At 39.0% G+C, this 23,841-nt stretch overlaps 1 pseudogene; it reads left to right on the top strand.

Annotated features, from left to right (window-relative positions):
* The first annotated feature begins 16,319 nt into the window (after positions 1-16,319).
* On the top strand, positions 16,320-17,224 carry LOC149190339 (3-phosphoinositide-dependent protein kinase 2 pseudogene; annotated as a pseudogene).
* The last annotated feature ends 6,617 nt before the right edge of the window (positions 17,225-23,841 follow it).

Raw genomic sequence — 23,841 nt, 5'->3', positions numbered from 1 at the left:
CCTCCTTACCAACTGTCCAATGTAAGCCACTGACAATTAGATTAAAAGAATTTATAACATCCCTCCAAATGGAAAAATTGATTATTCACAGCTTATCCATCCTCCTAATCCAATCTTCCAACGAACATGGGGAAATATGTTTTTGAATGACAATCAAAGACCATAAACTTTTGGAAGATATCAAACTCCAACCACACTTTGCAACCATGGCCTTGGAGAAGGAGAAGATATTCTTTAGGCCCTAGATGCCCATAATCTTTGGCTTAGCTAAGCTGCTCCATTTAGCCCAAGTAAGAACACCCTAATCTAGATTACTCAACCAAAGAAAATTGGAACATGCTCTTATGATTTTTTCGCAGATGTAACAACCCTGGTTAAAATGCATGTAAAAATATATAAGACCACAGTCATGGGACACGTATTCCAAACTAAATGTTGGGCAAGACATCCTAGTGTGGGTGTTAACTCGGTTTATTATGGCTAAGTAATTGGAAAATTTAATGAAAAAGGCTTTGGAAAGGCATGAGGCATCTTTGCAACATTTATTTATGAAAATAATGGAAATTAGGAGAAAAGGGAGGTGAAAGGTCATAGGTTGCATGTCAGGAGGAAAATGAAGGAAAATAATGGAAAATGAAGAAAATAGAGGCCTCATTAATTAAAAGGCTTATGAGGATCAGTGTGTGGGCTTAGTTAGTGTAAGCTTGGTCAAGATAATCTTGGCTAGTGTAACCTTTTGTCAGTTCAGTTTTGGAGTTCTCTCATTATTCTTTCTCTCTCTCATATTATTGGAGACTTAGAGTTTTTTCTTGGAGCATTCTTGGAGGGTGTGGCATACTTGGATTTTGGAGCAATAAGGAAAAGGAAGAGTAGGAAATCGCAAGAGGACATCACAATCAACAGCTATAATGGGATTTTCTTGCAGGTATCGACTTGCATGTATGTTTTCCTTACTATTTTTTTCATGCATGACATATGCATGTGGATTATTGGTCACAATCTATCACTGGCATGGAGGATTGCTTGGATTGGCAGTGGGTCCTTGCCATTTCCTGGATAGCCATGGGGATTTTTGGTTTATTCCCTTGTTTTGTTTTGGTTGGTTCTCATGTTTCCTTAGCTTGGGTTGAGTTATTAGTTCCTGGAAGCCCTGGTTGGAAAAATTTCTCTAGAAGCCTTGTAACATCTTGGGTTGAGTTACTAGTCTTGGAAGCCTTGGTTGGAAAAATGCTCTGGAAGCCCTTGGTGGGGTGAGTTACTAGTCTTGGAAGCCTTGGTTGGAAAAATGCTCTGGAAGCCCTTGGTGTTTTCAGTTACTAGTCCTCGAAGCCTTGGTTGGAAAAAATGCTCTACAAACCCTAGAAGGCTTGGATAGAGACCAATTTGATGATGGTTTTGTGATGTCCAATCATGAGGTGGAATCACTATTTGATGGGTTGAGGTAGATGGCCTATGGAAGCCCTGGATGTTTTTGTATTGATGTGTTCTATGAGATCCCACATTCATGTTTGGAATATGGCACGGGGGTGAATGCCTGAAGAGAGATTTGGCTCAACCATTCTACGGATAGGGGGAACGTGGTAATCCCATATCGGGTTGGATTTTGCATCATTAGTATGAGGTTATTTATCCTTGTTATCTCATGAGTATTATACTCGTTTATATGTGGATTCTATGGCTATTGTATCCTTGGAATTTTTGTTGTTAATATGCGGGCTATGAATATGTATTATGATAGTGGCTATGTATGGCTCCCATCATGTTTTTACTTGTATATGAATGAACAATGTATCTACGACCTAATGGATGAAATGGTAGTTAATGTGTTGAGGCATTAATGTCTCTTAGCCATTTTCAACTAAGTGTGAGACCCCTATGCTCAGATCTAATATTTACACCTATAGATTACATATTCATGATATGTTTGATGAAATTCCTATCATGGATAGTAGGGGTCCAGTCAAGGTCTTATTCAAATAAAAAAAAAATCACTATCATTTCCCTGTTATCTTACTATTCTGAAGATGTCATTCTATTTTGGGAAATGCTATGGGCTCTAGGCCTAAAGAAGTGGATCAAATCCTGGGGAAGATGGCACAACACTATGCAAAAGATTCCCTAGACGTTGGCTTGTAGGTCTGTGAGAGCATACAGAGGTCCCTAGACGCTGGCATGCCCATAGCATGAGAGCGTCCAGAGGTCAAGTGGTCGAAAATCTCAGTGGGACCTAGGGGATGGATGGCATAAAGGTTGGATTGGTTCTTAAGGGTCCTATTGTTGATGTTGAATGTTTGTATCATGTGTTTCCATCAGTTCCACCTCCTTAACGTGACTTAGGAAGTTGAATCATATCATAGCGGCCTCTTATCGCATGTTTACCCTAGCTGGTCATTTGCTTGGGTAGATGTGGGAGGAGGGTGTTACACAAGATCCCTTTTAGGATCAAAGAAAGGGGCATCTAGTAAACGAGTATTTCTTCTAGAACATATTTGATTAATACTAACCAACCAACTTTAGAGAGTCATCAAGAGGACCAACTCTTTAGTCTCTTCTCAATCTTGGTTGTGAGCAAAATCCAGTCCTCCTTTCCATAGTAGTTTGGCCTGAGCTTGAAACCCAAATACTTCAGACCCTATTCTAATACTCTGAAATCAAAAGGAAAAATATAGTTGATATGACGGATGTCTCTATCATCTAAATTTTTCACTAAGATGGTTGACTTTCTATCATTTATTAACATGCCCGTAGTTTTTTTAAACACCCCAAGAATATTTGACATCAAACTCACTTCATGAGGGGAGACATTGTATAATATTAAGAAGTGATTGATAAAAAGGAGATGAGTTAAGGATAAAGGCTAAACAACAACAATACTATAAAACTCACCCCTTCATTTTGACTCAGAAAAAGATGACTTAGACCCTCCACAACAAATAAAAACAATAGGGGGAAGAGGGAACATCCTTAATCAAGACCTCTTTGCACATGAAAAAAACAAGAGTCTACACCATTAATTAATGCAACAAAAGAGAAATTTTTAATGAAACTCATCACCTACTCAATGAATACTAGGGAAAATCATATGTTAGCTAAGAAAAGCTCAAATAAATCCAATTGACCCTATCATAGGCTTGAGATAGGTCAATCCTTTTAACACCCCCCTCCCAGGTCTACCTAAAGTAACCATTCCAATCAGGGTAAACATGAGAAGAGAGGTCATTATGATCATATTCAACTTCTTGTGTGACCTTAAGGAAGTCGAATCGACAAAACAAGACCTTGTAGGCCTCCCTCGGGTGCTTCAGGACCCCCAGGAGCTAATCCACCACTCCAGGTGCCCATCCCCTAAGTTAACCTAGCATTTCAATGAATTAGACCCAAATTCGCTACCATGACAAGGCATGCATGTGATTATAAAGCTATAGTCACTCCCATGGTGCTTGCAAGGGAGCGAATGCAGTCTCTCTCAGCTAGTTCTGTGCCAAAGACTACAAGATTTGAGCCACTTTTTTAGGGCTAGTCTCCAAACCAATGCCTAGCACTTGATGAGACTTTCCAAGACAATAAATCATAGCAAGGCAAAGCCTCTAACACAAAACTTGATCAAGGGATTGACCTAACCAAGCCTAACTATGACAGAAATTTTGTCAAACACGTAGTAAATATGTAACCTACATGTATAGGATACAAAAGAGAGCATAAATGATTGAAACAACTTATGAAACATAACCAAAAGGATCACCTCCTTCTCCATTGAGCTACAACATCATCAATTAGGTCTTCCATCCATCCATTTAATAGTTCCAAGTAAATACATGAAACAACCATGACATAAACCAGTCATCTAACCATGCTTATAACCGGCATTAAATAATGTAAATATCAGAGATATGAAAACCACTAAATCCACATATAAATCAATTCAAAAGTAAGATAAAATAGCTTTTATTAATCATAAGTGATGAGCACCAGTATTGCAAAAAGGACGTTGCAACTCCTGGGGCTACAGACTTTACTTCATCAACCCAAGGTTCATACAAACTTGGAGTTGACAGTGTTGTATACAAAAGTAGATGTAATTGGTCTACTCTTTGTCACTGCTGAGCTGGGGTGATAGACCACTAGGATTTCTCAAACTAGCCTTCTATTGACTAGAAGAAGTTTGATTACCAACTTGGAGAAGGGAAATTTACCCTAATTGGAAGAAAAGAAATGTTGTTTATTGCATGAAGGAAAGACTGAAAGAAATGCTTGCAAAACAACATGAAATCCTCTATCTACTTGCTAACATACTTTGCTTGCAAAATAACCCTACTTTAACACATGTGAGGTTTTAACTAATCTAAGCATGAAATCTGATCTAGACATTGCTAACTGCTGTGTGCAAGAATAAACATAAAAGAACCTTTTCTTGTTATCTTTTTTCTTGAAAAATGTAAATGCTAATCTTGCTTAGTTCTTTGGCAGGGGAGACAGGTGTGGAGGAAAAGGAGTACAATGGTTCAGATGGTTTTGAGGGAAAGTAGGGGCCTAATCCTGACTTTAGTGATGATTTTCTCAAATTGGGCTCAAAACAAGCTACTACAGGTTTTCCTACATGATGTCTACAAGAAGTACTGGTTCAGCTATAGGATCCCCTGTTTTAATACAGGAACAAACTGAAAGCTTTGGGAACGGTCTAGAAGGTGGTATGGAGCTTGGAAAAGGTGAATGAGGAGGGAATAAGGCATGGGAGTGGTAGGAACTTACTTAGAACTCAAGCCAAAGCTTTAAGATGGTTGGATTTTCTCAACGGAGATGGCAAGTTTTCCTCATAAGACAAGAATTCAAATTGAGACCTTAGTGACTTTTGGCAATCATGGGTGGATATGGCTTGGCTTAGGCTAATGAGATGAGGTCTCCCTGCAATTTAGAAACTCCTACAACAACACACATCATTCTTGGCATTTATACATGAATTCATCAAAAAACAAGAAAGGTTTATTCAAGTAGAAGAAAATAGAGTTGTCACCATTTACTTGCTAAGCTAATGCATGGAAGTGCTTAAAACAAATTTGAAAGAAATATGAAATCAGTGCAAAACTTAAGAGATCATAAAATACCAATTACAACTTACCCTCTGAAACTGAAAAGTAATGACCTAATTAGAAAGAAAACCCTAGATTACACAAAAAGCAAGAATTCTGTATTTTTGGGCTGTATGGGAAGTGTTCCTCAAACCATGATCCCTGAAAGGGAGAAATGAGCTGAAAACCAGTTGCTGTCAGCCCTTTTTGAATATATTCTTATCACTACAATTCTACTATTAGAACTATCCACAAATGGAAGAAAACTAATTAAATATACCAATACTTGCAAATAAACAACACCAAAATTAGTTTAACAACTAACTATGAGTATAACCTAAGCATACATATACAACAAAAGGAACCTCTACTACTAGGGTTGGGCCCTAACCCAAGAGATTTAGCCCTCTGAGTCAACTTAGTGTTGGATCAAGGGAATGCTGCTCATTTTCATTAAAGAAATCAGAAATACATAAGAGTGCTTGGTTACAATGCTTCAACTTGAAAACTGCTTAGCTATATTGAACAAAAAATATGAATCCTAATGAGGCCCTAGGCCTCTTGATTTATACAACTGAAGTTACCAACAACTTCCTTAAATTTAGGGAGGCTTGGCTCCAATCTCGAGATCAACTGGTCTTCAACTATCACTGGCTTGGCTGCCAATGAACTTCATGACTCGGCTGCTTGCAACTCCGAGCTGATGAGATTTGATTGAGGAATCTTTGAGTGAGTGAGGAGTTAAGGAGGGAGATCATGTCTCCTAGGATCCCGCTTGCATGTCTCCATTCGAGTTCCTGCACTTTAATTAGCCAAAATTTTCTCCAAAACCTACAATTAAAGCACATTAGACCACTATACATGACATCTCATCTTTACTCTCCTCATTAGGAAAAACATAATTAAAACATGTAAAGAATGATAAGAAAAGTTGATTTTAGTAAGCTAGAGGTGCATTAAGGTCCATATAATTTACCCATTGATGAGCCTCATCATCACCCCCTTACTGAAAATGTTGCTCATCCTTTGATAAACTCAATCTATGTCCACGTATTTCATTGCTTTGGTGGCATCCCTAACATTTCAGGCTTCTGTTGTAGTCTCCTCCTTTTGTGGATAAAACCCTACATTCCTCTCTATTTCTTCCCACTGCATTCTTTCTTCTTCTTCCTTTCTCCCCGCTAACATACCCAAATGAAATGGTGGGCTAAGTTTTAATCCAATCCAGTTGACTTTGAGTCTCTGTAATGTTTTATTATACATTGGGACTTAGTGCATCCCTCATTCTATCAAGAGAATGATATTCTTTGATCTTTAGGTTGTAGGATAAGGTGTTCCATCTCCTTTGGAAATCTTGCTGGCTATCATCTTGTTACACTAAAAAATGTCACCATGACCACTTACAGTTAGTATGACTCAAATCAACAGTCATGCTACCCTCTTAGGCAAGTCTTATGCCTCTGTTATCCATCTCAAACTCAAAGAAGAGAGAAAGTCTTGTCAAAAATATGTTTATCTCTGGGGTCGCAGGTTCTCTCTAGCCTTACATGCGGGGACGCTGACCATGTTCACAAAAGATGCGTCCTTGGACGCTCTGTATGTTAAGCGACAGGTGCGTCCTTCTGTAAAAGGCAAAATGCGCGAGTTTCATCTTAAAAAAGTTACTTGTGGTTACTTCTAGAACTTTCTAGAGGTCGGTTTGATGAATTGGATGCGCCTCCAGTTGGTTCATGTATCTCTATTAAGGGGGAACTTATCCCATCAATAAGGGAGCTATCCCACCCAAAGAGGGGGATTATCCCATTGATGGTGGACCTGAATAACCTCCTTACAGCACTATAAATAAAGACATTGAGCCAGAGGGAGGGGAGGTTGGAGCTATACATTTTCTTTGGGTAAATGCTGCAGGAATTAGGACTCCCATTTAGAACCTTGTGAGGAGAGATTGTCTTTGCTTGATTCTACTTGGAAGTGGGTGAGCTTTGTCAAAGTAGAGGAAAACCCTTGATGGACCCTGGGAGGAACTTGCACAACACCAAGGCCAGGTTGTAAGAGTTTCTTTGTTTCGTTATTAATACAAACTGGTTTATTTTTCTCAATAGCTTGTGTTAATGAGTTATTTCATGTGTTCCTTGGTCTGCATGTTGAATATATGTTTTATTATATGAAATGCAAGTGCTTGGTAATTGTTTGATTGTTTGTGGTTGCAGGAATTGACTTGAAGGAGGAGCTCATCCGGATCGACAAGGACGGACTACAACAACCGCGTTTTGGAATAAGGTAAGCCTAAACACTTGTAGTTTTCATGTTTTAAAAGGTGTATTTAGAGAAAGATCACTCCATTTTGTCTTGTTTGTCGCTAGAGAGTTTAGACTCCTAGGGAGGTCAGTTGTGTCCGCACAAACGACTTTTTCCGCCACGACAAATTGGCGACTCCACTGGGGAATCCATTAATGTGAAAGTCTTTTCCTTTGTGTGAACTTTGCTCTGAGAAAATCATTTTTATTTTCTGGTTTTTGACTGTGACAATTAGTATTTGGGTGGCTTAGCTTTAGATTTAGTTAGATTTGGTTTTTCTTAACTTTTCCAGAAGGACGCACCCTCTGAGTACTGCACAGTGCGTCTTTGGACGCGCTGTTGCCGTTTGAACAGAGCGGGCCCGCGCCTGTTCTAACGGGTTGCCTGCGTCTTCCTGTAAAAATTTAGGAAAACTCCATTTTTGCTTTAATTGCTTTTAGATTTTGGTTTTTCTTAGTGTTTTCTGCCCAGATCCTTTAGTACCCTGTCAAAAATTTTCACCTGAACTTGTTTCATTAGCATTCCTGCTTTTAGCTTTCATCAATTGGGTGTTTTGAGTCTCTTTTTTGAGAAATTCTTAATTTGAATTCCTTTGTTCATTACTTGGAGGTTTCTCTCAGTCTTTTCACAATTTTGCATATTTTTGCTTTTGTTTTTGCAAAAAAAATTTCCCCCTCATTCGCCGGGGGGGGCTAAATTGTGTATGAGTGTTAATCGCCTTTGAGTGTTTTTATGTTTTGATCTTTGGAACTCTCACCCAATTTTCTCGACTTGCACTTGATTGGTTCTTAGATTACATTAGAATCATCTTGTGTTTGAGAATTCTCTTGCATAGATCACATTTGCATAATTAGAGTTCTCAATTTCAGAATATGAATGAAAAATGCGCATAGATTACATTTGCATACTTTTCATGTGAATTGTGCATAGATTACAATTGCATAGTTTACATTCTGAAAAATCAATCGTAGATTTAGATCAGCTTTCTTTGATTTGAATTTACACAAAAATAAAAATAAAAATTGGTTTGGAATTGATTTGCATTAGTTTTTCTTGATGAAATTAGTGCATTAGAGAATTTGTTAAATTTTCTCTTAATGATCAATTTTTTGCATTGTTGGAAGTGAATGGAAACTCTCTCCTTACTCTAGTTAGGATTCATCGAATTGAAAGGATTGCATTATCATATTTGATTGCATTCAGTTGAGTCGGGTCATAACACCATTGGTTTCATCTCCATTTACCCATTTGAGTAATAACAGCCTTAATAACACAACGCTTAATTAAAATTCATCTAGTAATTTTTACATTTCTAGGGCTCTGAAACACCAACATAGCTTAGGCTAGGGTCTTGGAGTAGGTGAGTACTTAACTCTCCAAGACTACAAAACCAAACAGATAGTTTATCTTGAGTAGAATAAATCCAATTGTTTCAATTGCACTCTGGGAAAGCTCCTCTTAAAGGAGAAGCACGAGCTCGTGTCCGAACCAGTGAGGGGATCATTCCCCCCTCGTTGGGAACGACGCCAGACAGTACGTATTACAAACGGTAAACCTCAGATTAACCATTGTCGAGGAGCCAGGGGTCACTTATCGGTAAACCTTGGATTGTTGTCAAGGAGCCGGTAAGGGGATTGAGCTTGCTACTCTGCCCTTGCGTGCTGTCGGAGTTTAGACTGTTCCCCCAGGTGTATTTGTTACTGTTGGTGACCTTAGTGACCATAATATTTAGGGTTCTACCGAGGTGACGGTGGAGGGAAGGTCCCACTGTACCTGGAGCAGACGTCGGTTATACTCACTTGGATTTTCCGGGGGGTTCACTTCACTTCGAGACGGTTAAAGTGGAGGAACTTGTGCCGGTCTATTCATTAAGCAGGTTGCCGGGGTAACTGTTCCACCCGCCATTTCTGTACTGAATTCTGCGAGGTTGGGCTTCATCACCAACTAGTGTTTTTGGTCCGGAGAGCTTACTGTTTGTGTGTGGTTTGACTCCTAGATTTGATAGCGCGTGTTAATTTGTTTGTTTTTACTTTTAGAGACCATAGGTGTGAATTGTGAATTTTAGTTGTTAAGTGTGAATTGTGAATTGTTAATTTTAGTTTTAAATTGTTAATAAAATTCACTGAAGTTGAATATAATGGCAAATGTTCCGGAATTTATCAACCTAGGAACCCCTCCTAATGAGAATCCTAGTACTTTTCCTTACTTTGGAAATGTTGGTCCTCCTTATATGGCTACTTTGTCATTACCTGGATTTACAATAGGTTTACCGATATGGTTATTTTCAACTTCGTTGGCCCAAAATACTCCAATTGTTCCATCTCAACCGGATGCTTCACCTCAACAGAGTTCACCATCTCAACATCACCAACCTTCTGTTGACCCTTTACCTTCTTCGCCTAATTTTTCTTCCTCCATTTCTTCCTCTTCGCCTGGTAAAAGCCTTGATGCTAGTAACCAGGAGGCTAAGAAGAAGAAGAAAGGGAAGAAGAAGAAGAAGCAAGATAAGAAAGAAGTCAACCAACCAACCATGGCTGTAAGTGTTAGTTGTGTTGAGGAAAATTCCGACATGCATTGTAAACCCAAATACCCTTGCAGGCTTTGTAAGGGTGACCACTTCCTTGTCAATTGTCCTGGTATTCCAAAGGTCTTGGAAGTATGGTCAGAAAAATCTCATCAACTTTCCGTTGATCCATCAACCAGTGATAGTCAGGTTCCTGGGAAAAAGGGTAAAGTTAGGTTTCCTTGTAAGTTATGCAAAGGGAGTCATCAAAATCACATTTGCCCTCACATGGATGAAGCCTCAACATTGTTGGAAAAACTTACTGTTCCACGGCAAGAATTTCCAACTGGTTACCGTAAACTTTCTCCCAACCTACCGTCAACTGACGGAGTGATTGATTTAAATTCAAGTACAGTCGATCACACTCTCCCATTGGAGAGTGAAACTCATGTCACTCAGGTTGATGATCCGTTAGTTGATCAAGTGGTCGATTCAATTTCACATTCGGTCGATCACACTCTCCCTTTCGAGAGTCAATTTCATACTGCTGATGTTCTTCTTGTTACATCGGATTCTTCTACGTCGGGGGGCATTTCACCTGTTTCTACAGAACCCCCTCCAAGTACTGAGGTCTTTTCCTTTGATTGGAATAGACTGACAGAACCTCGTCTTCCTTCCTCCATCCCTTTCCAAATCATTGTCAAGGCGGGTGGTAGGGACATACATCGTACTCAGGTAGATGAAGGTGCTTCTGTTAGTATTTTATCCTCAACTGTTTGGAAAGCTTTGGGTTCCCCTCAGCTTGCGCCTATTATGCAGAATCTGAAAGCTTTTAACAGAACCATTAGTGAACCTTTAGGGATCCTTCCTAAGTTTTCCATTACATTGGAAGGTAAAACTGTCTGTATTGATCTTATGGTAGTTCGAGGTCCCTTGGATTTCAATTTACTCCTTGGGCGAGACTATGTTTATGCAATGAAAGCTGTCGTATCGACACTCTTTCGCGTGATGTCTTTCCCTCACAATGGCAGTATTGTGACTGTAGACCAGCTTTCGTTCCCTAGTCTTTTTTCAACTACCAATAATATGACACCCCTAACTGTTCCTGATTCTAAAGTGGTATCTACCCTGCCACGGGTTAATTATGTGGCAACTGATCCCATGTTTTCAGTTACCAAAGTAAGTGAGCCTCTCACTGTTGATTTAGATCCGGTAATTGACATGGAAAACTCTATGGGATTACATGAACACGATGTTCTTATCCCTTTTGAGTCCCTTGACATGTGTTCCTTCCAAAGAACCGTTCTTCCTTCTGATGAAGATCTCTTGGAAGCCATGATCAAGGTGTGTCCATTGACATGTCTTTCTTCCAGTTAGAAGCCATGCTCAGTGTGTCCGAGGAAAGTTCCTTTTACTGTGTCAACCTCATTAAAAAAATGAATCAGTGAGAACGAGGATAGTTTGTTCCTCTTTCAACCTCGTAAAAAAAAAAAAAAAAAAAAAAAAAAAAAAAATGAAATTGGATGGTGAGGAAAGTTCCTTTTACTGTGTCAACCTCGTTAAAAATGAATCAGTGAGAACGAGGATAGTTTGTTCCCGTCTCAACCTCGTTAAAAAATGAAATTGGATGTTATGAGGAAAGTTCCTGTTACTGAGTCAACCTCATTAAAAAATGAATCAGGTAGATAGTAGGTTATATAGGAAAGTAGGATTAGAGAGGAAAGTTCCTTTTACTGTGTCAACCTCGTTAAAAAAAAAATGAATCAGTGTGTCCGAGGAAAGTTCCTTTTACTGAGTCAACCTCGTTAAAAAATGAATCAGTGTGTACGAGGATAGTTTGTTCCTCTCTCAACCTCGTTAAAAAATGAAATTGGAAGGTACGAGGAAAGTTCCTTTTACTGTGTCAACCTCGTTAAAAAATGAATCAGTGAGTACGAGGATAGTTTTTTCCTGTATCAACCTCGTTAAAAAATGAAATAGGCTAGCATGAGGACAGTTCTTTTACTGAGTCAACCTCATTAAAAAATGAATCAGATAGATTTTAGGATATGTAGGTAGATTGTAGAAAGTAGGGTTTTGAGGACAGTTCCTGTTACTGAGTCAACCTCATTAAAAAATGAATCAGGTTGGAGGACAGTTCCTGTTACTGAGTCAACCTCATTAAAAAATGAATCAGGTTTGAGGATAGTTCCTGTTACTGAGTCAACCTCGTTAAAAAATGAATCAGGTATGAGGATAGTTCTTTTCTTGTGTCAACCTCCTTAAAAATGAAACAACTCCCTTTTCAAGTTAAATATTGAAAGTAAACCTTCATTTCATCCAGCCGGTTGAATGCAATGAAGCCTGGGGGGCATGTACCTCGCTTTGCATCATTATGCTGGGGGCATGCGAACTTTTTGAGCATAGTTCCTTGTCTTGTGTCAAGCTCGTTAAAAAATGAAACAAGGGTAGGTTAAGTAGGTAGATTGTAGAGAGTAGTCATGAGCATAGTTCTTTGTCTTGTGTCAAGCTCGTTAAAAAATGAAACAAGGATTTTAGAGCATAGTTCCTTGTCTTGTGTCAAGCTCGTTAAAAAATGAATCAAGGTTTTTTATGAGCACAGTTCCTTGTCTTGTGTCAAGCTCATTAAAAAATGAATCAAGGATTTTAGAGCATAGTTCCTTGTCTTGTGTCAAGCTCGTTAAAAAATGAATCAAGGTTTTTTAGAGCATAGTTCCTTGTCTTGTGTCAAGCTCGTTAAAAAATGAATCAAGGTTTTTTATGAGCACAGTTCCTTGTCTTGTGTCAAGCTCATTAAAAAATGAATCAAGGATTTTAGAGCATAGTTCCTTGTCTTGTGTCAAGCTCGTTAAAAAATGAATCAAGGTTTTTTAGAGTATAGTTTTTTGTTAGGTAGATTGTAGAGAGTAGTTATGAGCATAGTTCCTTATCTTGTTTCAAGCTCGTTTAAAAAATGAAACAACTCCCACAAGTCTTTCCAACATCTTGAAAGTAAAGCTTCATTCCATCCACCTCATTGAATGCAATGAAGCTTGGGGGGCATGTACCTTGGTTTGCATCTTTATGCTGGGGGCATGTGAACTTATAACAAGCATAGTTTTTCATTTCAAGCTTGCGTAAACATGAAACTGAATCCGAGCATAGTTCTTTTCCTGTGTCAAGCTCGTTAAAAAATGAAACAAATCCTCCTCTAATTGAGTCGAGAGTTTGACTAGACCTCATAGATGTTAGGTTGTATGTTTAGGTTAGTTATTTCAGTTTTTACAGTTTTAGGTCGAGTCTTTCAAATGATCTCATTCATGAACCTTCATTTCATCCAAATGGTTGAATGAAATGAAGCTAGGGGGGCATGCACTCTAGCAGTTATGCTTAGGGGGCATCAAGCACAGTTTTATCTCTGTTTCAAGCTTGTGTAAAAATGAAACTAATTTGAAGCATAGTTTTTATCTGTTTCAAGCTTTTGTAAAAATGAAACCTATCTTGAGTCAATTTTAGTTATTTTCAAGACTCGTTAAACTCATGAAAATACCGAGATTATTTTGCTATCTTTCATTCTCGTAAAACAAATGAAAATGCCGAGTTCTTTCCGTCTTTTCCTACTCGTAAATTAAATTGAAAGTCGGCCATATGAGTACATTTTTATCATTTTTTCGAACTCGTTAAAACTTACGAAAAAGTGAAAACCATGAGTACATTTTTATCCCTTTTTCGAACTCGTTAAAACTTACGAAAAAGTGAAACCTTGGAGTCATCTTTTAAGCCCTTTTCTGACTCCTAAAACATGAAAAGATCGCCGAGCGTTTCTTTTACACTCGTTAAAACGGAATTAAAAGACGGTCCCCTTTTAGCTCTTTTCTGACCGCAAAATCAAGAAAAGATTGCCGGGTTTTTGTCGTTTCAAACTCGATAAGGAAATAAAACGACGTGTCCTTGATCGCTTTTTACTTTTCAGGTCAACGACACTATTATGAAAGTACTCCTTGGTCGCAAGATCAAGCGGTTCCCCCAGGTATTATTTTATACTTTTTCGGGCTTGAGGGACACAAATATACGAAAAAGTTCAACGTGGTGTTATCACTGAAAATGCTGTTGTCAAAAATTTTTAGTCTAGCTTAAAGTCAGGGTGTTTTCGCAGCGCCTGAATTCTGTTTAGCAGTTTCGCAGCGCTACCTGTTTGAGTGGTTTCGTAGCGTGCTACGAAACTGGGGATTTGATTGAGTTTTCAGTGGAGGCCTGAATCATAGCATGTCTGTTGTACACTGACTGCAACTGATGTGGATGAGGTTGATGTGCTTAAAGGTCTAAGGTTGACTAAAGAATATAACTCTGGTGTTGTTGCATATGATACTCTGATCTATGGATTTTGCAAAATGGCCAGAGCAATCTGAAGAGCTATTAGGGTTGGTTGTCGATTCTCGCAAGGCATTTGATGGTGTAGTTCCTCACGGTGGCCAAAGAGCATCGCACAGTAACATTCCTTCATACCAGCTACATAAACAACATAGGAATCAAGTTGTTGTTTCAAATCTTGGGAATTGAGAAATATGGAGATGAATGTCGGTGATTTCTCCTCCATAATCATAGTTGGAGTATGCGTAATGGAAAAGAAGGTTCCTTCTGCTGCCAAGAAGTACATCCTGGATTGGCTGAGGGAATTTGGTGAATTTGAGATCATAATATTTGGAGACATCATCATTCTTGAAGAAGCAACGATGAAGTGGTCAATTTGTGATTGTTTTTATTAAACCAGCTATCCTTTTGAGAAAGTTGAAGCTTATGCTACTCTGTGAAAGCCTTTCCTTCTGAATGAGCTTAGATCTTAACATCCTCTCCATGATAATCGAAAGGTATATGAGCGCCTTCAAAATTTTGGCATTCCCACTCCAAGTATGCACTTGTAAACGGGGATTACCTCTATCAAGAGTTGGACTATTTTGTGGAGCAAGGGATTTTGTTCAAGTCCATGAAAAGTGAATTATGAAGCCTTTTGTGAAAAAACAGTTCATGGATATGATCACAGTGTTATGATTTACTACCCAAGTTCTGCTGGTGGAGGAATGAAAAAGCTACTTTAAAGGGTTAGAAATCATTCATGTGAGTTTTGTCAAGATTTTAGAAATGTACGATGGAAGGGTCAGCCTATTGATTCCAGTTAAAGGGAATGATAAGGAGCGCATTTCCTGGAGTTGATGTGGAACTTTCAAATTATCCCTCCACCATTATCGAAGTGTGGGCTCAGCAAGTTTGTGCCAGTGTTACAGATAGGCAGCATTGTGTTATTGCTGGCAGAAGAAAAAAGGGACACCGAGAATTCTGTTTGGAATCGGTGTAAGAGATTTGTTTCTTCCCAGCCATTGAGTAACATATATTAAAGTTCATCTATGCATTCTATGAAACATGAACTTTTCAGCCAGAAAACGAGAGATTAGAGGCCGAACTCTTCTGGTGTTGATTTTATAATTATTGTGCATTGGTAACGTGGTATGAGGCCAGAACTTTTCTCAACAACCATAGCCCCTGTATTTGTCATCACAATGGTCCGAATGGTAGCAATGTAGAAGAAGAGTTTAGTAAATGAATTCTTGAAGGACGAATGGTATCGTTTGAGAATTTGCGAGCCAAGCTTTTGCTAGAAAAGGGATTTATCTGTGATTTAAGTCACACCCTGCTACCTTAAAAAATCAAGCAAATCCTCTTTCATGGCTTATGCGAAATGCATTGCAGCCGTTTCTTCAAGGCACACGGGCTTTTAAAATAACTGATATAAATGAAAATGGCGTAAATGTTATTAAGCACGTTGTTGCATTATTAATGAATATATTGAAGGCATGAAAGTGCTCTTATGAAATGCAGCGATTAATGCCAAGTGTCAAGTGGCTTTTATGAGGGTTTGATTGCCACAAGGTCGCCACTATTATTGACACCCGGATTGAGATGTGGCGCTTCAGATGGCCATATACATTAGCAAAATCACCAGAATCACAACGACAGCTGGAAAGGGAGATTATAAAGTAGATTTTAATAGCTGATGGAGTGAAAGGAGACATTCAAGGGCTAGTATTTATGCGTGATTCGAAAACAACGGGGGATATGAAGATTTCTGTTTCCATTATCATGTTTCGGTTTCTGTTATTGTGTTTTTGGGTTGCCTGAGGCGCGCAGAGAGCATCAATGTCAGATTTGCATAATAGTGCCCGGAAGGAGAAGGTTCAGAGTGTATCTCAGAGTTCAAATTACAACAGCAAGGGTTTCAATTGTAGATTGAATTGCGCAGAAGATGTGAATTTAAAAGTATCCTGAACATGTTGGCGGTACTGAGGAGGTTCCAGAATGTATTATATGTTGATATTTTTACATCTTTCTGTGGTTGTGTGCAGTTAACACCAGGTGCTTTTGTCTGTCTACAACATACAAGAATGACTTTGTGAAATGCAACCCAGTACTGTCATGGAATGTTGCTTTCTATCCTGGGATGGGATTCAAATCGTGTTGTTAAGAAATCTCGTTTTTCAGAGGATGAAGCACGTTTCTATATTGCAGAGATTGTGGATGTCCTTGAATACCTTCACAAAGTAGGACTGATACACCGAGATGCAAAGAGAATATATTTCTTCAAATCAATGGAAAACACCTCAATTTCAATTATTCCGACTACTTCAAACGAGAAGACCTGCACATTTGTTGGTACAGCTGCCTGCGTTCCACCAGAGGTCCTTAAGCATGCACCTCCAACAATTGGAAACGATCTATGGGCACTGGGTTGCGCGTTGTATCAGATGCTGTCTGACATATTACCTTTTAAAGATGGCAGTGAGTGGCTCACATTCCAAAGGATCATGGATAGAGATTTCAAATTTCCTGAATATTTTTCTTCTGAAGCATGGCACCTTATTGATTGTTTGCTGGATATGGACCCATCTAAAAGATTGGCTTCTGGCCCTGAAGGGTATGCTTCTCTCTAGAGTCATCCTTTCTTCAAGGGAGTTGACTGGGATAATGTTAGGAGTATGCTGGCTCCAAAGTTAGCCCCACCATTAACTGTGACTCTAAATGGGAGAAATTTCTAGATCCAGGGGAGTTCATTGTGATGGTTTCATTAGTTAAGAAAATTCGGAAACTTTACAACAAAAAGATGCAGCTGATTCTGACAGACAAGCCGAAGTTGATATAGGTAGACCCAGTCAAATTGGTACAGCAGGGTGAGATAGTTTGGTTTGATAATCCTAAGGAGCTTAATGTCCAAGTGTTGAATTCTTCCAACTTTAAGATCTGTACTTTGAAAAAGACCAACCCATTTGAAGATTTGAAGGCAGCAAGGAATACTACAGTGACTTTATATTCCAGTTGGGATTTATGAAGCTTTTTATTGGTTTGATGCTAATCAAGTTGGCTGTGATATGTAATGACAGAAGCAAGCTTCATCTTCTTAAAACTATTTAGGTTCTTAATAGCTGTACAAATGTCTGAAGAGATCATGAATCTAAGCAGAAAACGCTTCAAAGATACATAGGTTCTGTTTTGACATCTACAGCAGTTTCGTAGCGCGCTACGAAACTGCTGTAGAATGCTGTTTTGTGGAAAAACAATGAATTTTGATGATGAGGTCAGTTAATGGTAAAAGAAGGTCTCAAACTCAGGCAGGGAGATCATACATGGGTTTCATAACAACTCAAACAGTGACAGGTGTAGCTCTTGAAGAAAAAATAAAATATTTTGTTTATTTTCATAAAGTTTTCTCAAAGGCAATTTATGACCGAGCTACTAGCGTATTGGTGGGGTTACCAGAATCTTCGGTTGATACACCTGTTGGTCCTTGAAGTATCCAGATCATATAGCATATGGTGGTTATGCGTTGTTAATTGAAGGTTCAAAGAACTCGGAGTGTGGTCTTTAAATGATAAAGAGGAATGGAAGACAGGGGACCGTGGATATAGGGTGATTAATTTTATCAATTAATAAGTTGTCTTACAGCTAGCATCCGAGACCAGCTTGCTCGGTGAATGCTCCCTTAACATATCTCAGCCATAATGAAAATCATACAGCTGTCCAGCATCCAAGAAAGCATCAAGTCTGCGAGGAGAATGAAATTAGTATTTTAGTTGGATTAGGATTGTGTGTAATTTTAGTTCAGCATGTTTGTAATTAATGCAGTAGTTAAAAGCATGTAGGAGTAGTTAATAGCCACCTTCGAGGCTCCCCTCATGCTGGAGGAGGAAGCTCGAGGTGTTTTAGTTTGCTTGCCTATATAGGGATCAGATTAGAATGTAAAAAGGGTTGGACTGTATATACAAAAACAGAGTTTTTTAGAGCTTATGAAAAGACTGTTACAGTAATGGCAAACAGGGTTTTTTCTTCCCAAGATTCTCAATGCATCTTTTTGTTCAAATGTGATGGTGGTTTAGTTTCTTAATGTTCTTTTTACAGCCTTGTTATGGCACAATCCCTCAGAATTCATATTATATGCTCTGACTTCCTGTGTGCTTGACAAGCTGTGGGTTTTGGTGAAGCATGTTAGAACATCACTCAGAATTCATTTTTTAATGCTCTGACTTCCTGTATGTTCAGCAGGCTTTGATTTAGGTAAATTATGTTTGAACATCTGATGATGCAAAGAGCCTTGGCTTCCATGAGATGACTGTGATTTGGTTTATTAACTGTGAGAGACTCCATAGCCCAATGAAGACCAATTTGATGTATGTCCAGCCAGCTATATTTTTATAAATGTGTGAAGAGTTAGCCCTCTAGTGTTTGAAGGATTTTGTCAAGAGTCATGAGAGAGCCCTCTCTGATTAGGAAGGCTAATTCCTAATCTAAAGTATGGTCTGAAACAGTTACATGAGACCTTGCTTGGTTGCAGTCCCTAGTACTGGTTTTGTGATAACACGTGGAGTCTCCTTTTGTTTTTTCAGACTCTCTAAAATTGAAAAACGCCGAGTTTCTCCTATACTGGGCTCGTTAAACTTTTACAGTAGAGGACCTGTTCAATTACAAACAGGAACGAACCACTCCTTCCTAGGGTTCGAATTTAAACTAGGTTGGACTCGTCCGAAGGATGAGCTTATAATCAAGCATATGTTATCCTCCTCAAGCTTGTTAAAAATAAAGAGGTACTTGCCAGAAATGGTGGGGGAAAAGAGAGAAGAATGAACCTGTTTGTTACCTTTTGTCTCAAAAGAAACTTTATTACCACTCTTGAACACGACACTTTTTCATTCACCTGGGTTGGGAAATCTTTTACCTCACAGTTGATCAAACCACTTTGAAAGTCTTTAACCGGGTTTCGGGGATTAACTTTGAGTTATTCGTCACCAAGCCATCTGTCGTGTCGTTATGTGTTCAAGAGGTCTGCAAGCAAAAACTTTCATCTGCAAAATACTTGTCATCCATTTGACCATCCCTGAGTCAGTCCTTACAGCAACATTTCTTCAACTTGAACAATGATTTCGTGTTGTGGGCTTGCCTGCAACAGGTCGCTTTCTATCGACATCGACACATTATCTAGAAAGATGACTTAGGAATCGACAGCACCTTGAAGTCTGCATGCATCAATGGCAGGTTTCTCGCCTTTGACGTCAGTTTACATCATTGACTTTCGATCAAAGGATTCCGTGAAGTGTTCGACATCAAAACATCTATTCACATTTCACGGGTTGTGCTTGGTACTTTGAGAACCATTGACATTACTGGTGGTTTCTCTCACGCTTGTTAACAGTTTACATCATCGACTGGTAATCAAGTGGTTTCTAACATGTTCGACATCGAATCATTTAATCACATGGCTAGAATCGTACCAATTCGGGAAGTAGAAGTGAAGACCCTGGATCCAGTTTCTACCATCCAGGCTGCGAGGAATTTTGTATTCATTATCTATGTAGACTAATCATAAACAGATGGCTGCGTCCATACTGTGTCTACAAAAGTCTATAAAAATGATGTACTGCAAGATCATTCCTGTATCAGAATAGTTAGTCCATTAGTTAAAGTTTTGAATCTGAGTATGGGAATGCCTACCTCAGTGATGATATAATCTTATCCATGTATTTTGTGTTGAAAATTGCAGGTTCCAACCAGGCCATCCACAAGACAATCCTTGAAATGATAAAGCGCTTCACCCTTCCTAGAATTACAAAACCCTAAATCTATTCCAGGCTTCGCACTTTAGGGGGCAATCTGTTACACTAAAAAATGTCACCATGACCACTTACAGTTAGTATGACTCAAATCAACAGTCATGCTACCCTCTTAGGCAAGTCTTATGCCTCTGTTATCCATCTCAAACTCAAAGAAGAGAGAAAGTCTTGTCAAAAATATGTTTATCTCTGGGGTCGCAGGTTCTCTCTAGCCTTACCTGCGGGGACGCTGACCATGTTCACAAAAGATGCGTCCTTGGACGCTCTGTATGTTAAGGGACAGGTGCGTCCTTCTGTAAAAGGCAAAATGCGCGAGTTTCATCTTAAAAAAGTTACTTGTGGTTACTTCTAGAACTTTCTAGAGGTCGGTTTGATGAATTGGATGCGCCTCCAGTTGGTTCATGTATCTCTATTAAGGGGGAACTTATCCCATCAATAAGGGAGCTATCCCACCCAAAGAGGGGGATTATCCCATTGATGGTGGACCTGAATAACCTCCTTACAGCACTATAAATAAAGACATTGAGCCAGAGGGAGGGGAGGTTGGAGCTATACATTTTCTTTGGGTAAATGCTGCAGGAATTAGGACTCCCATTTAGAACCTTGTGAGGAGAGATTGTCTTTGCTTGATTCTACTTGGAAGTGGGTGAGCTTTGTCAAAGTAGAGGAAAACCCTTGATGGACCCTGGGAGGAACTTGCACAACACCAAGGCCAGGTTGTAAGAGTTTCTTTGTTTCGTTATTAATACAAACTGGTTTATTTTTCTCAATAGCTTGTGTTAATGAGTTATTTCATGTGTTCCTTGGTCTGCATGTTGAATATATGTTTTATTATATGAAATGCAAGTGCTTGGTAATTGTTTGATTGTTTGTGGTTGCAGGAATTGACTTGAAGGAGGAGCTCATCCGGATCGGCAAGGACGGACTACAACAACCGCGTTTTGGAATAAGGTAAGCCTAAACACTTGTAGTTTTCATGTTTTAAAAGGTGTATTTAGAGAAAGATCACTCCATTTTGTCTTGTTTGTCGCTAGAGAGTTTAGACTCCTAGGGAGGTCAGTTGTGTCCGCACAAACGACTTTTTCCGCTACGACACATCTCCTAGCAATCTTAGCATGTCTTCAAAATAAATGACTGCTTGTTCATGTACAACAAGGTATGGTGGTGCAATCTTGGGATCATTTGCAATGAGGTTGTGATCGTTGATGATAGCCATTAGGTTAGGTTGTTATGCTCTGATGAAAAGGGGTTTTGCTTCTTCTCTTGCCAAAACCTTTTTTGTTTATGTAGCTTTGTCTTCCTCATGACTCATCCAGGATGACAAGGCCATTAGTTGTAAGTCCCCTAGATTTAGATTTGGGTCCCACACATTTAAATCTGTGAGAGCTAAATTGTGTAAGTAGAACTCAAATATCTTTGCTTTATCCTCCAAGGTGCTTTGATCACAGAGGTCAATGAATTGCATGTAATCTTGGAAATGCATAGTTCCTCTTTCTACTAGTGTTTTTTATCTGAAAATGTAGCCATTTTTCTTTGAGGTATAAGGCATATGACTTTGTGGGCATCCTGCATTGAATTTCCTCCATGGATAAACTTGCCATAGTTTCCAATTGTCCTTCCTTTTCCTATAGTTTCTTTCTTAGCCATGTGTTCTCAGCCTCTAATTGAGATTTCATCATTGTTTCTCTATCTCTTATGCTACTTAATTCTCTGCCCATTTCTTGTAGCTTCTCTTCCATGTGGCCTACCTCCTCTTCCCCTTTTGATTTAGCAATTTGCATCCACAGATGTGTTCTTTCTCTCTCATTTTCAAGTTCAAAGAATAGAGGAATGGAAAAATTTTGTGGTATCACCCTACCTCTTTCAATGAATCTGTAGTAGGAGCTGAGGTTTGGCTATGGGATAGGCTCCTTTAGCTCCTACGAGTCTTCCTCTATTTTTTCTTGAGTAATTCCTTCCTCTTTTCCTTCCCTTTTCCCTTGTAGCCTTTCCTAATATTTTTCCTGTGTTCCTATAGGTTTGATAGGGTTTCCTGTAGTATTGCTTTTGCTTCCTGTAGGCTTGACTGTGTTTCCTATAGGAGACATTTTCCTTTTGTAGAGGTTGACATAGTGACACGTCTCCTAACATAGGTGATTAGTGACTTGGGAGAAGCTTGTTTTGATGTTCCTTCTCCTTCCTTCTTCCCTAGAGGGACTACCTTCTCTTGTTGTTTTGGTGAGTCCTCTATGATAATTGGAGTCTTGGTAGGGGTCTGAGGTCTCCCTTGTTTAATTCGGATGCTCTTCCTTGTTTAGAAGTAAAGTGGAGTTTACCTCTGTCTCTTTCCCTTTTCTTTGACGGGTGTACTTAGGGCAGTTAGAGCAGTTGTTGCCTCCTTCTCTGTAGGCTCTAGAGATACTCTTGGTGATTCTTCTTCTACCTTGGTCTGCTTTTCAGTATTTTGTTCATCCTTCTGTACTTCATCCTCTTTTTCATCCTCTTTTTCATCCTCTCCTTGATGGAAACTCACTCAAATGACAGATCACAGTTCAGGCTCTCAGAATGAAGGAAAAAGAGATATACGTAGGTTCCTCTTAACCAAGGTGCGTATACACGTGGGATAGATGATCAAAAGGCATGTATACGTATGCACGCACTTTCATGAAAAGAAAAGCGCGTACGTGTGGGAAAACTTATTTTTGGTCCATGGTATTTAGTCCATGGTATTTAGTCCTTGGTATTTGGACCCATGGTTTTGGACCATGGTATCTCATCTGAAGTGTTGAACCCAGGTATTTGGTCCAAGGTTATTGATTCTTTATGGTTTTGTACCATGGTATTGAGTAAGGCCTAAGACTATAAAAAGGGGAAGGAGATCTTTGGGAAAAGGCATTCACTCAAGCATTGAATATCTGATGAAGAGCAAGATCTAGAACACTGGTCATTGGGTAATGGTGCATATCTGGACCTAAATCAAGGAGGAACCTGAGCTCTAGAAGAAGGATAAGTTCTACTGATGGGTCAAGGTCTTAAGGCTTAAATAGTAGTATCCTTGTGTGATTTTGATCTGTTATATTTGGCGCATGACTTGATATATAAATTTGATAATCTGGGTATAACTGATGCCTGAATAAGTGAAAAGGGTAAATGATCTTTTATAGATCTGTATGCAGGTTCGACATAGCAGAGGCGCGTATACACGATGGTTTATTAACTCAAAATATCGTATACGCAGGTTGGCCTTAATATAGAAGTGTATGCATGTAGGTTCTGCATATTGAAGTAGCGTACATCTCATGAAATATGTTTTAGCTACTTGTATTTATTGTTGTAGTGTTTTGTGTTCAGGATTGGTTTCTGGTTACTGTTAATGTTTTCTTGGTACAACATTCAAAGAAGTGAATGTTTGATTTAGTTTTGCTTGGTGCAAAGGAGATAAGTTGATGCAGATATACTTGATTTATGTTATTCATGGATCCAGTCTGAAAATTTATGAAACATGGTCCTTGTAAGAAAAGAGAAGGTTGTAGCCTTCTGTAGGTCAGTACCTACGTACTAGTACCTCAGCTAGTACAAGAGATAAGGGGGTTGTCGCTCCCTTCTAGGAGACACTGGAGAATGAGAGAAGGTTGTAACCTTCTACAGGTAGCAGCCTGCGTATAGGTATAAGACTGCACCAGTACGGAAACATTGTAAAAAGAAGTTTCTAATTAAATGAAGATAGAGACGAATTGTAGCAAGTGGCTTTCACCCACATTGGGTTTCCACCTTATATCTTGTGTTCTTATGTGTGACTGTCTGTTTGATTTTACTGTTCCTAGTTACTGTTTATATGGTTTGATGCACAGATTAATGATCAACA

Source organism: Pinus tabuliformis, chromosome 3_1 (assembly GCF_031772625.1).
Source record: "Pinus tabuliformis cultivar Carrire ecotype Pingquan chromosome 3_1, CPIR1, whole genome shotgun sequence".
Lineage (NCBI taxonomy): Eukaryota > Viridiplantae > Streptophyta > Pinopsida > Pinales > Pinaceae > Pinus > Pinus tabuliformis.
This window is presented reverse-complemented; position numbering and strand designations above follow the sequence as displayed.